Source organism: Pipistrellus hanaki (assembly GCF_964339955.1).
Source record: "Pipistrellus hanaki genome assembly, chromosome: 17".
In the NCBI taxonomy this organism is placed as follows: domain Eukaryota; kingdom Metazoa; phylum Chordata; class Mammalia; order Chiroptera; family Vespertilionidae; genus Pipistrellus; species Pipistrellus hanaki.
The window spans coordinates 46,105,938-46,123,238 of NC_140519.1; the positions used below are offsets into that span (position 1 = coordinate 46,105,938).

Sequence of the window (17,301 nt, forward strand, 5' to 3'; positions counted from 1 at the left end):
CTTTGAGGTGAAGGGTGGTGGAAAAGTGTAGCCTCGAGGGCCAGCGAATCAGCAACTCTTGGGCAACTTGTAATGCATGTGGAAACAGCAGAGCTCTGGCAAAGAGCCCAACAACCATGGGAATCCTGATGCCTAACCCGCCGTAGAAGCTGGTTGTCAAGGCCTAACCCCCTCTAATCCACTCCTTCACTTATTCTCTCATTAGGAACGGATTCTGGTGAAGCAGCGAGCAACAGAAAACCGCTAAAACAAGCTCAAACACTCTGGACTGAGCCCTGTGCAGGCTTCCCCAGCCCTCTGAGTGACCTGCAGGATTGAAACCTGTTCGACAACTTAAAGCAAGTTATACAACTGCTCAGGGACTCAGTTTGTCCACACGTTCATTGTAAGGATGAACTTAGGCAAGTCGTGTAAAATACGTGGACAGAGCTAAAGCCTACATGAAGTCCAATCATTATTTTCCAACTTGGTTCCTTCCTCAGGCTTCCTCAACTCCCAACATCTTCCTGAGTTTCTGAGAAAACCCACCAGGCAACCATCCATGGGCTTGAGTTCAGAGCCTGAATCTGCCAGGGTGGACCCGGCCACCCCTCTCGATCTCTCTCACCTACCACTTCCCTTCTGTGAAATGGGCATAAGAGCCGACTTCACAGGAATGTGGAAAAGCTCTCCTAAATACTGTATAGGAAAATACGCTCAAAACTCCAAAGAACTATGCCTTTATTGGCCATATTGCTGCTGCTATTTATAGATATCGTTGGTTTCCTGGTTTCTCCCCCTAAAAAAAAAAAAAAAAAAAAAAAAAAGATGACCTCAGCATAAATTCCCAGGATTGTAATTACTAGGCCAAAGGATCTGAACATTGCCATGGTTTTTGCCCTGCATTGCCCAACTGCCCTTGGAGAAAACTCAGGATAGTTGCTGCCACTGTTAACTCAAATGCACGATTTAATAAGTGGGAGCGCCCAGAATATCGTTCTGGTTGCCTCTGTACCCAGGCTCAGTCCTCAATCTAACATTTAGGGACTCTGTCCGTTGCTTCCCTCCTCCTCTTCATGGAATGAATGAATATCGGCTCCATGAGGAGAAAGGCACCTTCGCACATTCCCGCCACAGCCAGGGGTTCTAGGTTAAGGACTAAGATTCCAGGGTCCCACCTCCTGCATTGGCATCCAGTGGGTGGGAGAGGCCGGGAGCGGGAGGCCCAGGAATCCCGCCCTGAGAGATGGCATCCCAGCTGCTACTGAGAAAGAACCCAAGCCCAGACAGAGCCAGTAGCTGGCACCTAGGGCACTCCTGCCACTTAGCAAAATATGTTCACAGGCCTCGCAGGACCCAGCTCCCACGGGCACACATCTACCTGTGAGCTCTGCCGCATTTCTGAGCGGGACACGGTGCCCACGGCGGACAGCGAGGTTTCCCGGGGCCTCGGCGTGACCTGCAGGAAGGAAATCGCTCCCAGGGCCCTTCCCTGCGGCTCCACTAGCTTTCCGGCCTCAGCCTGGCACGTGGCTGTGTCTCCGCCTCCACGCCTCCAAGTTCAAGGGCTGCCCGCTGAAAGGGTCCTCCCTCCCCCACGCCTTCGTAGCGCCACCCACCTCCCTTCAGTCCTCCCCTACTATGCCACTGGCTTTTTTTCTTTTCTTTTCTTTTCTTTTCTTCACAGCACTTATCACAACCTGTAATTATTTTTCTTTTTTAGCTTAACAATGTTGTCCCTAAAAGAAGCCTCTCCCTAAAACACGAGCTCGGTGAAGGCAGAGGCCAGGGCTGGCTGCCCATTCCAAGACCCGTCACGGTGCCCGCCCAGCTCCCGGGAGACCCTCACTGACTATGTGGAAAAGAGAGGTTCCCGGCCCCCCTGTACCACTGTCACCCAATTATAGGAATAATACATGTTGATTGCCGGGGGGGGGGGGGGGGGGGGGGGGAGGGGGGGGAGGGGGACCTGAAAACAAAGGTAAGCAAAAAAAAAAGAAAAGAAAAAATACAAACCCTCCTGATCCAACCTCCCACGCCATGTGGGTAGCCTACCAAAAGGTTTTGTATGTCAACACAAGGTATAAAAGTCATGCATGTATTTCAATAAAACTGGCTCAGATGCCGAATTGTATCCTGCGGTGTTTCATCTCATTATCTACCGTAATCACCTTTCCTTAGCGAAGGCTCTTCAGCGACCTGGCTGTTCAAGGCTGCACAGCCCTCCGCTGGTGGCTGCACCATGAGACCTCCTTATGTTCTTCAATGTCAATAACAGCAAAACATTTTAATCCAGCACGTCCCGCTTGACAAGCCTCCCATTTTTTTTTTTCTTGGTGTTTGTATTGCTTTAGAGCTTATTTCCACAGAACTGTGCTCCCCACTGCCCATGCGCCACCTGGAGTTATTAGAGTCCCAAAAGAAAAGAAAAATAAAAAGAAGAGAGAGAGAGAGAGAGAGAGAGAGAGAGAGAGAGAGAGAGAAGCGAAATGGTTTGCAGCCGCAAAGGCTGAAGCATGAGGAAGCCAAGTCGATGCCTAGGAGTTCAATCTGGGAATCGGTGCTGACACAGGCAAATGTAATAAAGAGCAAGTCTCCTTGCCAAGACTGTAATGGTAAGAAAGAGGAAAGGAAAGACATTCTGCATCTTTCACGTTTCCCCTCCCAATCCCTGCCCTGATGCCAGTTTTTTCCAGGGAGGGCCAGGCCGGTCGCTGAGGGTCACCTGTGTGGTAAGCAGTTTGCAGCCCGAAGCCCACGGCCCCCCAAGAGGGGAGCTGGCTGCGAGAGAAGCCATGCGGGCACAAGCAGCGCTTCCGGTCACACAAAAGACCACACCCCGCTGAGCATTGTGGGCAGGGACAGTGGCGCCCCTCCAGGGAGGGGCCTCCCCTCACCCACCTGGTGAGGCAGACAGGGAGAGCAGACCCCCCTCCAGCCGGACTGGCCACCCCACTTCAGACGGAGGGTTGGGGGTCAGGAACAAGAGAGGCCTGTGTGCCAGGCAGGGGCCTCGCCTGAAGGAGGCAGCATTGAGCCCACCAGGTCAGACCCCCTGCTGTGAGGTCCTGGACCCTGGGGGGCCCTGTGCTACTTGCTGGGTCAGAGCAGAGAACAGGATTGTAATTAGAGGGCGATGTCTGTATTTCCTTAGCTCTGTGAGTCCCATGAGGGCACAGGCCGTGCTGTTTCGTCACCAAGGATCCCCAGGGCTAGCAGAGCCTGGCACTATGCCTGGCACAAGGTCCCCACCCAACAGTTGCAGCTGGTCAGAGAGGGCATCAGGCCAGCTTGAGTTAACCCAGGCCTAGGGCCCTAACCCTACGCCGAGGCTCCAACATGACCATAGCACTGGGACCAGGAAATCGGAGAAGCAGGCGAGTGAGATTTCAGTCCTCCCTTAGCAGCCAAATGCTTAGGTCACCAGCCATGTGGCCCGACAGTTGAAATACAGGGCTGTGGGCAGAACCATGGGAATATCCATCATGAGCCAAGCGCAGGGGAAGAGCTCTGAGTTGGGGCCACGGGAGAAAAGATATTGGGTAAGGCTTAAAAAGCATCTTCCCGAGAGAGAACCAACATGGTCCACGCGAAGCCCCAGCTTACCTGGCATCGCTAGCGCCCTCTCTAAAATCCCGGTGCTGCACACATGTCAGAGCACAGAGTTCAAGAGAAAGATCTGCCCAGCTTTAAAGCGGAGGGCGGCAGGGAGGAGGACGCTGCTTTGCTCAAGCTCTGGTCTTGTCCGAACCCACAGGCCGGAGGGGAAACCCGTGGTGCCCATTTCGGCATTGATGTAGCATTTTCTTATGGAACAGGCCACTTGCGTTCGTGAGTTTCTGAATGAATCCCCTCATTGTAGACGCGAAAGGAACCTCAGAATTCACCTTCAAGCCAACATTTCATGCTTAAGAACGTGGAGGGCCCAAGAGGGGTGCAGAGGGGCGTGCAGGAGCACAATCCCCAGGCCTGGAGGGGTCCCCAGTGCAGGTCACAGGGGCTCCTGTCTACACGGTCAGGGAACTACCAAGTTCATTTCCACAGGTTAGTCCAGATCAGGGGTCTTCAAACTACGGCCCGCGGGCCACATGCGGCCCGCAGAGGAGTCTGATCCGGCCCGCCAGGTTTTTTGGGCAGTGAGCGCAGCCGAGGTGTTACAGTAGGAATTAGTAGTTCATATAGTCCGGCCCTCCAGCTCTCTGAGGGACCGTGATCTGGCCCCCACTTTAAAAAGTTTGAGGACCCCTGGTCCAGATCATCAAGGTGCCACCGGGCCCTGTAAGAAACCTCTCCCACGTGCAGTGTGCAACCTCTAGCATCATGTCTGTGCTTGCATCCAGGGCGAAGGAGGTGGATTACAGCCATGTGCTGGCCCTTCATTACACACCAATCAATTCCAAAGTAAAACAAACAAACAAAACCAAATGATACAGCGACAAGTGGGAATGCCGGTCTCAGGAGTCTTCCCAATCACCATTGCATGGTTTGGTCTCTTTCTTGGTAAAAATCATAATCTGATTACAGAGCCCCTGCAAATACTATTTCCTGCCCTGTGCCTTCTGCCCAGGCTGTTCTGTCTGCTCTGAACTCCCTTGCCAACACTCTCCATCCTTCGGGCCAAACTAGGACCTACCCACCAACGCTCTCGTCAGGCACCTCTGTGGGCGCTGGATAAACGTTTCCACGTGACTCCGTTCCCACCTGTACCTTATGGTACCACGCAGCCCTACTCACGCCCGACAGGCCTCCTGGGACGAGTGCAAACGACTAGCAATGCGCTGAGGTTTGCACAGCACCAGGCTCCCCACTGAGAGAAGCGCTACAGAAACACAAGGTCATGCTTTATTAAATGATTTACCCTGCCTCCTTGAAACACACCGAGTGATTCTGATGGATGAATCAACCAGCCCAAGATTAATAGCCCGGTTTTCTACACTCGCTTCTCTTTCCAAGCCACAGGCCAAAATACACTCACCCTCGATTTACACCTTTGCAAAACGTGCGTTTGCATATTGACTCCCGAATCCACTGTGGTTACTGAACGGAGGGCTGCATCCTTCAGGCGGGGCCAGGTTACACGTGTTACAAACTACCCTGAAATCTCAGCCTCAGTGAAGACCATGGTGGCCATGCTGGGGTCAGCGACGTGAGCCCCACAGCTCCCTCTTTCTGGCCTTCACCTGACAACCTGGATTAAGCAAGTCTGGAGTTGAAAGATATGACCCGTTTTCCTTCTCCAACCACCTAGAAAGCTGTCCCGCAGGTGAAATGTTAGGATGTTTATGAAACACCCAGGATGGCCTGGCTGGCGTGGCTCAGTGGTTGAGCATCGACCTATGAACCAGGAGGTCACGGTTCAATTCCCAGTTAGAGCACATGCCCTGGTCGCAGGCTCGATCCCCAGTGTGCGGCATGCCAATTAATGATTCTCTCTCATCTAGCTTCCCTCCTCTTTGAAATCAATAAAAATAAATAAAAAGAAACACTAGGATTCTGCCTGATAGCCATCGGTAAATAATAATGATGTCTAGTACCAACGTCATTACCATTATCTCTACTCCTCTTCAAGTAATAACGATGACACTATTTTAATTCTCACAGACTAGTGGTTCCTGAACCTGTCCTCACACTGGAGTCACCCGGAGAGCTAAACAACTACCAGTGTTTGTGCCCTGCCCCCTGAGTTAGTGAATTCACTCAGTGTGTAGCCTTAGCTTTGGAATTTTAAAAATCCTCTGGTGATTCTAACGTGGAACTACTGCCATGGAAGCAGCAAGATTCATATCTGCACATATATGTATTTGAGGCCAACACGCATATACACACAAGCTGGCCAGCTCCCAGGTTCCATGAATCCAGCACCTCTATGACAGTGGTGGTCGCACCCCTGTCAGGATGAGTTAGGTTATGCTGTGGTAACAAAGAAGCCCTACATTACAGGCCTAATAACAACCACAGTGGTCACCCTTTGGTGACCCAACACCGATGCCCTAAAATTAGCCTCAGGTCATTCTCTTTTCCTCTTTGCTTTTACTTCACACCTTTTCCAGCTGAACAAGTTTGCCTGGCTCAGCATAAACCAGGACCAAAAAGTGATGCTGGCGTGGACAGACTCGGAGGGTATGAGACTGGGAGAGGGTCACTGAAGGCTATTAGCCATTAAGACTGTGTGTGCTTTGTTCAACTCCCAGCCCCAGGACCCAAAACTCAGCAGACAACATAATAGAACGTGGGGTGAATAAAGTCATTATCAACAGTTAATAAACTCAAAAAAATAAACATTAAAAACTGACACAGGAACTCAAAAAGCACAGCATCTAAGTCCTAGCCAGTTTGACTCAGTGGATAGAGCGTCAGCCTATGGGCAGAAGGGTCCTGGTTTGACTCTGGTCCAGGGCATGTGCCTCTGTTGGGTTGCAGGCTCCTACCCGGCCCAGGCCCTGGTCAGGGTGCCTGCAGAATGCAACCAGTCAACATGTTTCTCTCACATTGATATTTCTCTCTGTCTTTCCACTTTCTAAAAATCAATGTAAAAATATTCTCCGTTGAGGATTAAAAATTAAAGAAGCACATCATCTAAGTTGAAGACCTTATGCATCAACTTGTCATCAACCACTGTTTTGATTTCCCCGTTTCTGTTCATTTCTCCGAGGATAAAATGACATCTGCTGGGGTGGAAGAGAGTGAGGTCAGAACTATGAACAGACAGGCATGCTTCCACCTGGGAGCGAAGCACAAGGCACGCACAGTGGGTGCCGGGAGCGGTATGACACAGATAGGTTGCCACCAGCACAGAAATCATTTCCAGCAAACCATCTCCTGCTCTGCTGAAGATTATGTCTCTGTGGAGTCTGCAGAAAATCTGAAAACCCAGCTCGTTTGCCCTCGCTTGGGCCGTTTAATCTAGGAACCATGCTGGCTTTTCCATAAACTCTCAACCTCCCAAAAAAACGTCTTCTGTATTTCACACCGGTGAGCTTCCTCGAGCTCATGGGGAAGGAGCACTGTGTAGGATTATATAATAGTCGCTCTGTTGCTTTAAAACTCAGTGGCAGCCTCGGGCAGCAATGTCAAAGGAGAGGGGAATTTTTGTAAAATTATCTGAATGCAACCATCTCTTCCCATGCACTGAGCTAACAATGGTTCTGCTTCTCTCAGAATCTCATTCAATTATCTGTTGCTTATCTAGACCTGGGAGAGGAGCGTTCCTCTCCTCTAGCATTGGTTTAAAGAAAAGAAAAAAAACATAGGCAGGATTTCTCGAATAAAAGCTTGATGTGAAAAGCAGTAACTGCTTCCGGTGGAGAGGTCACGGGGAGAACCTTGGCGGGGTCTCTGGTGACGATCTATGTTCACCATGGCCGTCACACAGAGGAGTGGAAGGAATGTGTGACCTATGGCCTCAGAACACCTCGCTGTCCACCTCGGCATGCGGCTGCCTCTCTGAACTTGTCTGCTACAAAACTGATCTGCTCGAGAGAGACATTGTAAGAACTGAGAAAACATATGTCAAGTGCCTAGCCTTCAACAAGTGGCAATGCCCTCCTCTGATCACTGCCAAAATCTCAGGCCCGTGTTAGCCTCTGAGTTTGACATGCTTGCTCTAGGCCCTGTAGAGACCCACAGGTTGAGACCTGCTAGCAGGGTTGCCTAAGACCATCAAAAAACACAGATATTTACATTACGATTCATAACAGCAGCAAAATGACAGTGATGAAGTAGCAACGAAAATAATTTTACGGTTGGGGGTCACCACCACATGAGCTGAATTAAAGGGCCGCGACCTTAGGAAGGTTGAGAACCACTGCTCTAGGGGATAAGATTATGGGACGACTTTCCTTTTTCTTTTTTTTGTACATTTTTTTCATTTTCTAGAATGAACATACATTGGTTGCCTGATAAAATAAAAATGAAAGTGGGGGAAGATCACGCCAAGTGCCTGATCCAGCTCCTCTGATATAAAGTAGGGACCCAAGCCTTCCATCTCTAGGAATGCCCTTCCGACACTTGGAAACAGCTCGTGTGTCTCCTGTGTCTCGGTCTCGTGTTAAATATTTCAGCGCAGTCATCGCCGCCCTTCTCTGACTTGGTTTCAAGGCTCTCTCATCCCCCCTCTCTGCAAAGGCTCCATCTGTTGAAACCCACTCAGGGGATTGTATAGCCAGCGCTCAGAACCGGCAGCAGGCGCCCAGTTGCTCATTCATCTGTTCATTCATTCACCGAGTAAATGCTGGTTAGAAACCTTCCATGTTGGACATCCTGGCTTTTACATACTTCTCCTCCTCTTCCCCTCCTCTCCCCTTCCTCCTGCCCCCGCCCCAGCACACAAATGGTTTTCAGATTTCCTTGGGAAAGGCCTTCTTCCCTCATCCTCAATCCTATGCTCTGGGAGGTACAGATCCTACCCCAGCTTCTCGAGGGGGCGGGCATTTGATCCCAGATGGCCAATCAGAGCGCTGCATTTGCCTGGCCATAGGGATTAGTTCAGGGATGGGCAGGTTACCCAGAGGCGACCAATCAGAGACATTGGGACTCGATTCTGAGATTCTGGTAGAAATGTTGGAAAAATGGCCTCCCCCGCCCCCCCCCCCCCCCCTTCTGCTAGAACTGCTGACAGCCATGTTGTCACCATAATCCAAAAAGAAATGGTAGGCAGCGCTGAGAGATGGAGAAAAACGATGAAGCCTTAGCAGCACCATTTAAGCCCAAAATTCCATCCCTGGGCTGTTGAAGGATCTAAACCAGCAAATCCCCTTTCTGCAGAAGGCAGATTGAGGCGGGGTCCTGTGTTAAGGTCCAGAAAATCCTGAGTAATGAAACTGGAAGTTCTGTGACATATGCCACCCGCCGGCCATGCACAGATGAAGCAAGACGATCCGTGCCATCTTCCCTGGCACCCAGCCTGATGTGGCGATAGCCGGGAACAACTGCCATTGTTGAAAGCCAATAAGATAACTGCTTTAATTAAATTCTACACAGGCAACAGGAGCACGGGGGGTGGGGTGGGGGGGTAAGCTCCCCTAAGAAAGAGCACTTCAGCCAACTCTGTCTGGGCACTCAGGCAGGAAAGGTAGAGTTACTGTTAGGGGGGTCAAGATCACCCTGTTGATGGGAATCTCTCTCACGGTAAACTAAAACTAAAACCACCCCACCCCACACTGCTGTCGGGAGAAATGAACATAAAGTGCGTAAGGACACATTCCAAACGAACCCACAAAGTAGTGTTGGAAAGACAGCGGATGCCCTGGTCAAAGAGCCATCACACAGAAGAATGTCATCGATGCCCTGGCTGAATTGCTCAGTGGTTAGAGCAAGTGGCCCTCAGACTGAACGTTCACAGGTTCTCGATTCTGGTCAAGGGCAAAAAACTCAGTGGCAGGCTTGATCCCTGGCCCTGGCTGGGCATGTGGGGGAGGCAACCAATCAATGTGTCGCTCTCACTTCAATGTTTCGCTCTCTCAGTCTCTCCCCATCCCTTCCTCTCTCTAAAAATCCATGGGGTGGGGGAAATATCCTGGGGTGAGGGTTAACAACAACAAAAAAAGAATGTGTTGGAACGGGACAGGTGATGTCACACCCTTATGCCACGCTCAGGTGAGATTTGTGGTTTTGACTCCAGGAACTTCCTTTTGCACTCCCCTTTTCTCACCCATTTGGATTACGGTTGGTCAAATCATAACAACTCTTTTCAAGATGAATAACCTACTTACTAATCTTGTTTCTGAAGGATGAAAAGGGAGAGAGAGAGAGAGAGAGCGCGAGCTAGCGCCTCTGGTTCCAGGAAATATTTTGTGACGGATGAGCAATGCAGCGGATGACAGAAGACAACCATGACAACGCCAGCAGCACTCTTTTGCTGAGGAAGGTCAGTCTTTTCAAGTGAACAGCGCTCTCGTCTCCCGGATCTTGGCGGGTGCCCACACCAAGGCAAGGAGACGCTGTCCTGTGGTGGCCTCTCTCCCTGCCCCTGTGATATCACACGTGACATTCCTACTTCCTGAAAACTCCACGCTTGGATGCACCATCCAAAGATCAGCCTTTAAACGAGAACCAACAACCCAGCCTCTGGGGCGCTGGAGCCAGCTCACCAGTTCCAGCCGGCGCACTGCCTCCTACACGCCCCCCACTGAGGATCAAGCCCAAAACCTGGCATATGCCCTTGACCGAAATCAAACCGGGGACCTTTCAGTCTGCAGGCTGACTCCCTGAGTCAAACCGGCTAGGGCTCTCCATTTTTGACACTCATGGACTTCCCTTCCTGATGGCTGAAATACACAAATATGTCATTTGTATATTTCCATCAACTCTGTGTTCGTATCAGGAAGGACTCACGCAAACCAGCACCGGCCACCACGCTGTCACGTGTTCCATGTCACCCAATCTGCAATAACCACTGACCCACTTGAGTTCTTTCCACATCACGGCCGCCTCCTACTCAAGGGTTACCTTCTAGAGTCCGCATGTCACATGAAAATGGAAAGGAGACTAAATTCTCCTGGGAAAATCCCACAAGAAGGTCTCACCATGGACACTGATAAACCCATCTCCCATGGAAGTCCAATGAGACCCATTTTTCCTCAGCCTCCAATTCGGTTCCTCAGGTCGGACACCCGGGGGAGATCGCTGGCGTGGGCTCCGGGGCCATGCGGCATGGTGATTAAAATCTATAAATACGAGGAAGGCGCCCGATGGCACAAGATGCTCACGTCCTAAAAAGCCACGGGCACCCGGACCGACAGAAGGAGCAGCAGGCCCGAGTCTGGCTCCCGCGCTCACTCCAGCAGAGACGCCAGTTGGATGGAATGACAGGATCGCCCACGCCATTGGACGTGTTATTTTTATCTCCACCGGGTTCTGTTTTTGTTGAGCAAGTATATTTGGATCTGGGTGAGTTAAAAGCAGGAATCTTTGATATGACAGAGCTATGACTTCCGTAAGCCTCAACAGCACTGACGGGCTCTGGGGGCAGAATGAACTTACGGGGGCATGAGGGAACTTGCCGGAGTGATGGGGACATTGTAAACCTGCATTGGGTGGCGAGATGGGTGTGACATATTAAAAAGCTGGTGTGGCTCAGTGGTTGAGCATTGACCTATGAACCAGGAAGTCTCAGAATCAAACCAGGAGGTCAAGGTTCGATTCCTGGGCAGGGCACATGCCTGGGTTGGGGCCTCCATCCCCAATGAAGTGTGCAGGAGGCAGTTAATGATTCTTTCTCATCATTCTCTCTCTTTCCCTCTCCTTTCCTCTCTGAAATCAATAAAAATACATCTTTAAAAAAAATCTCATCAAGCTGTGTGATTGATATAACTTGTACATGTCACAGCATGTTGTTACACCTCAATTATAATAAAAGTTGACTATGCGTGAGAGACTGCTGTGTAACGGTCATCATCCCTGGACCTCCATTCTGTGGCTAACCCTCCCAGAGGCTACTCAGCCAGTGGAGGGTGGTGAGCAGACCAGGGAGTCCAGGGAAAGAAGAGGGGCATGCCCTGGTGTGAGCAGAGGGCACCCAGGCTCCTGGAGGTGGTGTGCCATGAGGAGCCTTACAAGAGTGATATGTTGCCCGGCCGCGTGGCTCTGTGGCTGAGCGTCAACCTATGAACTAGGAGGTCACAGTTCGATTCCCAGTTTGACTCTCTCTCACCATTGATATTTCTAATTCTCTCTCTCTGACGTCAATTAAAAAAGGAGTAACACATTTCCAGTAGGTAAGATCACTGGTCCTCTAGCAAGACCCCTTGGAGGCAGAGACTGGCTCTATGCCTGCAACAGACTGTTTGTGTTCCCGCAAAATGCATGTGCGGAAACCTAACCCTCAATGGGTGGCATATGCAGGTGGGAACTGGGGGGGGATTAGGTCACGAGGGTGGAGTCATTATGAATGGGATCCGTGTCCTTATAAAAGAGACCCCAGAGCCCTAGCTGGTGTAGCTCAGTGGATAGAGCGTCAGCCTGCAGACTGAAGGGCCCTGGGTTCGATTCGGTCGGGGGCACATGATTGGGTTGCGGGCTCAATCCCCCTGGGTTGTGCAGGAGGCAGCCGATCAATGATTCTCTCTCATCGTTGATGTTTCGATCTCTCCCTCCCCTCTCCCTTCCTCTCTGAATTCAATAAAAAATAAATTTTTATTTTTTTTTTAAAAAAATAGATGCCGGAGAGCCCCTCAGACCTCTCTGCCCTGTGGGGTTAGAATAAAAAGATGGCCATCTATGGCCGAAGCCAGTTTGGCTCAGTGGTAGAGCGTCGGTCTGCTTACTGAAGGGTCCCAGGTTCGAGTCCGGTCAGGGGCATGTACATTGGTTGCGAGCACATGCCCAGTGGGGGGGTGTGCAGGAGGCGGCTGGTCGATGTTTCTCTCTCATCGATGTTTCTGGCTCTCTATCTCTCTCCCTTCCTCTCTGTGAAAAATCAATAAAATATATATTTTTTTTAAAAAAGATGGCCATCTATGAACCAGGAAGAGCGCCTTCGCCAGCCGCCAAATCTGCCAGACTCGCCAGCCTCCAGAACCATGAGAATTACATTCTGTTGTCTGCAGGGTCCCAGGCTGTGGCATTCTGCAGCAGCAGCCCGAACGGACTGAGACACCCACTAGCTGGTAGAGTGAACTTGGGCAAATGCCTTCTCTTATTTCAACTTCCTAGGGCCGCTGTGAATTTAAACAAGATCATTCAGACAAAGCTCTGAGCATGGGGTGAGCTTTCAACAGTACCCAATAAATGTTAGCTATTGGGATGCGTGCTGACAGGAGCTGGGCGTGTCTCCTCCCCTCAGAGGTAGAGTTCTTATGGAAATGAATCATGGGACCCGATAACCTTGCAGGGTCTCGATAAATATTCATGGAGTGGGTGAAAGAACGCACGTGGATTCAGATTTCAACAGAGGCCGCTCACGTTTCTACGGAGCTGAAATCTACGTCCCGGCTACAATTACCACCCGCTCTCATTCCTCTTCACAGCGAAGGGGCCAAGGGCACCCCGGCAGCCCATCGGCCATGGCAGCGAAGGCTCCGTTACTTACCAACTGGGTAACCTTGAACGAACTACTCAAACTCCAGGCTTCGGTTTCTTCTCCTGCAAAACAAAGGCAGAGCAAGGATTAAGGAAGTCCCAACAGACCTCAGCACACTATAAGCCCGGCACATCCTGGCCACCATTATTTTTCCCAATACCAAAGCCACGGCCGGGAAATGAGAAATACCGACTCCAAATTCCAACACTTCAGACCCCTGAGTTCACAGAGCACGTTTCCCAAACATGTTTTTTCTTTTTCTTTTTAATATATTTTATTGATTTTTCACAGAGAGGAAGGGAGGGGAGAGAGTTATAAGCATCGACCAGCTGCCTCCTGCACACCCCCTCCTGCGGATGTGTATGCAACCAAGGTACATGCCCTTGACCGGAATTGAACCTGGGACCCTTCAGTCCACAGGCTGACGCTCTATCCACTAAGCCAAAGTGGTTAGGGCCCAAACATGTATTTCATGTAATGTGCACAACAGTCTTACGTATTACAAATCAAACACTGGAGACTCAGAGAAGTTGAGTAACTGGCTGAAGGTTGCACAGTAAGTGAAGAGCGAAGGCCCAAACCAACTCCTATGCCTGAGGGACAGTCTGGCCTGGCGGGATGCTGGGACTCTGGGCTCCAGCACCACTGGGTCGGCAACATGCTCAGCCCCACTTGACTGTCGACCGGTGTCAGTCATTCCACCCCTGACTCACTTCCTGTTCGGGTTTCTTCGCAGCAGAGGCAGGAAAACAAACCTGCACGTGACACCGCCCTCGTCCCTCTCCCGTCTCACAGGGAGATTCTGATGAGAAACTTGTGAATCAGAGGGCGCTTTGATGGAAACCACAGTGCACATCCCATTCGAACCCGCGCTCAGGCATTCAGTGAGACAGGAAGGTCGGCGGTGTGTAAAGATGCTGCCTGCTGCAGCAGGGAAACAGGACCCCTTGTGGCCTTCCCTCAATGGCTCTTTAGCTGCCTGTGTGCTCTCCTTGCTTTTCACCAGGTGTTGAAACTGCCGGAAGCCACTTAACCTGCCTCATTGTATTCTCCAGAGACCTCGGCCCTATCTGTCTGTGTCCCGGGAGAACATGGCAACCACTTCTGCTGCGTCTGCCCCCAACGCTTTGTTTTCCCGCTTTCTTTTCTGTGGTTTAAAATCCCCTTTTAAATCGCCCTGACCGGTTTGGCTCAGTGGATAGAGCGTCAGCCTGTGGACTAGAAGGTCCCAGGTTCGATTTCAGTCAAGGGCATGTCCCTTGGTTGCGGGCACATCCCTAGTTGGAGGTGTGCAGGAGGCAACTAATCAATGTTTCTAACTCTCTTTTCCCTCTCCCTTCTCTCTCTAAAAAAAATTTTAAAATATATATATATATATACATATATATATTATATTATTGATATTAATTCCCTTTTAAATAATCATCACAGCACTGCTCCGTGGCCAGAGAAAGTGGGGATCTCATTTAATCATCATCAAAGCCAATGTGTGCAATACTCCTGCCCCCTGCATGGGGGTGTGCACATCACACACACACACACGCGTACATGCACACTCACAGATGCCCAGAAACATGGTTACGGTTCTCCTGACTCCTCCTGCTGTGAGGGATTTTTTCTTTCTTCCTCTCTGATTCTTTGACCACGTTTACAAAATTGAAAACGGGGAGAAGTTCCCTGAGGAAGATCTTTAGGGCCTGGGGCCAAAGCTCTAGAAATGAGAGTGAGGGCAGCAGCAGGTCACACTCACAAAACCCTTAAGAGCACGAAGAGGAAGCTAGTCACGGCATCCCTGAGAGGCAGCCCCAGGGGACAGCGGGCAGCTCCCCCAGGAGGAAGGTGGTCGTCTCCACCAAGGGTGGTGGCTTTTTCACTTCTGCCGTCCGGGCAGCAAGACCTGATCTGGTCTCCCCCTTACACTCCCACCAGAGGCTGCAGCCCTGCTCCGTCTCTCAGAGCTCTGTGACCCTGGCCAGTTCACCCCTCTGCACCCCTGCTCCGTCTCTCAGAGCTCTGTGATCTTGGCCAGTTCTCCCCTCTTGTGACTCCACAAGAGAACCATCCCTGCTGGTCACCTGTTTCTAAAAACAACACCCAGGGCTCACACACACCATCGGTCTTCTGCCACCCGGCCCCTGGCCTCGCCGAGGACACACTGGGACTGTCCGTGTCCCTCTCTCCTCCAGGACACCCGCTGCCTGAGGACCCACACTGTGTTCCGGTCAACCTGGTGTCCCCAAGACCTGGTTCTATGCCTGACGCATAGTAGGTCCTCAAAAGTGCAAGCAGAACTGAATTAATTTCTTCTCTCTGCAAAGAAACACCCAACCAGAGACGGCCCACGGCCCCGCGCCCCAACAGCAGGGCAGGGCAGGAGACCCAGAGACCAGGAGACCTGCCAACTCAACACTCCTCCCCACGGCTCTCCAGGTGACCCCGGGGCTCTGTGCCCCTGAAAACAGACAACCCCCTCATTACACCCATGAAGAACCCCAAGTCCAAAAGAACGATAGGACTTGCCAAAGGTCTCTTAGCAGATGCGATACCTTGTTTTTAAGAAGTCCCCCTCTCAGAAACACTGCTTCCTTTAGGGGAAATGCCTCTTGCTGGCAGGTCTAAGGCAGCACTGCCACCAACCACACCAGGCAGGGCCCAACCCAACGCTCCCTCAGACACAGACTGGATATGTTTTTGAGGATGGGTCCTTTTTTAGGCTAATTCTCTACCATGGGAATCTAAGGCTCTAACAATTTTCAAAAAAAAAAAAAAGTTGAGCTCCCCAAATAGTTTTTTTTTTTTTTTTTTTTTTAACAACTAACTATGACATCAAAGACGATTTTTAAAGAAGCGGTTTCTACCCTGTTCCCAAAGAATTCCTCGTCGATCCGTGTCCTATTAAATATGAAGCCCTCTCAGGCAGAGATCTGTGCCCTGGGCGTTGTGTATTCTATTAAAAGGAACAACTTCTAGTGCAGACAGAGTTCTTTTTTCTGGAAAAATACAACACGCACTTCTATTGAAAGTCACTGACATGTTTCTGATAAACATCACAGCGAAACCCAGGCAGCAAATTAAGAGCATCTGGAAATTCGGGGCCTAAGACCTGAAGGGCGCCATTTTCTAACCCGCTTCGTTCTAGAATTCTACGCTTCCCACATCCCTGTTCACAGGACACAGACAAGGAAAGCAGGTGTATGCCACCAGGCCCAGCAAAATCCTTCCTGAAGTCTGCAAGAGTTGCTATATATATATTTATTTTTTTTATTTTTTTTAATTGATTTCAGAGAGGAGGTAGAGTGAGAGGGAGATAGAAACATCAATGATGAGAAAGAATCATTGATTGGCTGCTTCCTGCACAACCATGTGCCCTGACTGGGAATCGAACAGTGACCCCCTGGGAATCAACCACTGAGCCACACCGGCCGGGCTGCAACAGGTGCTTATGACTCTTGAGCTGGGTCAACATGCTTCTGAACGTGAAATAGCCCCTCTCCTGGTCTGAGCGTTCTAGCTCTTGCTTAACCGCAGTTCCCAGAGGAGGGAGGGTGAGTTTTAAAGACACTGTTGCTGGGTCCAGACCTTGCACAATTAAACAGATTCTCCGAGGACCGAACCCCAGCACCAGTTTCCAAGGCTCCCCAGGTAATTGTAACAGCAAACGGGACTGGGGAGCACTGGGCAGGGATAACTCATTAGTCAAAGGAAGCCCCCTGGGAAATCTATCTGGAAGCGAAGGACTTGTTGTAATTAAATAAAACAGCAGATGCAAAACGACCTAACCCAGAAGGCACTTAGTAAGTGTTAATTAAACAAAAAGTTACAAATCAAATAATTACTCCTCCGCAGCGAATTCATCTTCTAATTTTATTAGCTTCTTGATTATTTGCTGGGTTTTCTTAGCTGTAATTCCTTCTATCCCTGTTTATAAAGTTATAAACTTAGCCCCATCACCCCATTCAACTACAAGAACTCTGTAGCACTTCCCACAATCCTTAATCACTGTTTTAATAGTTTTCTCCCAGAACAGTGGCTAATGCAAACTAAATACTCAATAGACGTTAGTTATTTATAATTATTCCACAGTATCATGATCCGCTGCCTATACATGTTAGACAACGTTATCTCATGACGCCGTAGTACTTTCAGCTCTACGCCCATGAGAAAAAGTTGCCTTTACCCTTACGAATTCTCAGTGACTTGAGGGGAAAGGAAGATGCTACGTGGGAGAGTGCTTAACATATCAGCAAATATTCCAAATAAATATTTTGAAGCTTTAACAAATCATCTCTGTAAAATAGCAGCAC

The 17,301-nt window shown here is 50.2% G+C and overlaps 1 protein-coding gene across 1 annotated transcript in view; it reads right to left on the reverse strand.

The window, feature by feature from the left end:
- The window catches only part of CYRIB (CYFIP related Rac1 interactor B), a 103,703-nt gene that overhangs the window by 62,122 nt on the left and 24,280 nt on the right, over window positions 1-17,301 (reverse strand). The window contains exon 2 of the mRNA XM_084864731.1: window positions 13,007-13,059. The gene's annotated coding sequence lies outside the window, so the exon portion shown is untranslated. The remainder of the gene's footprint in view (window positions 1-13,006; window positions 13,060-17,301) is intronic.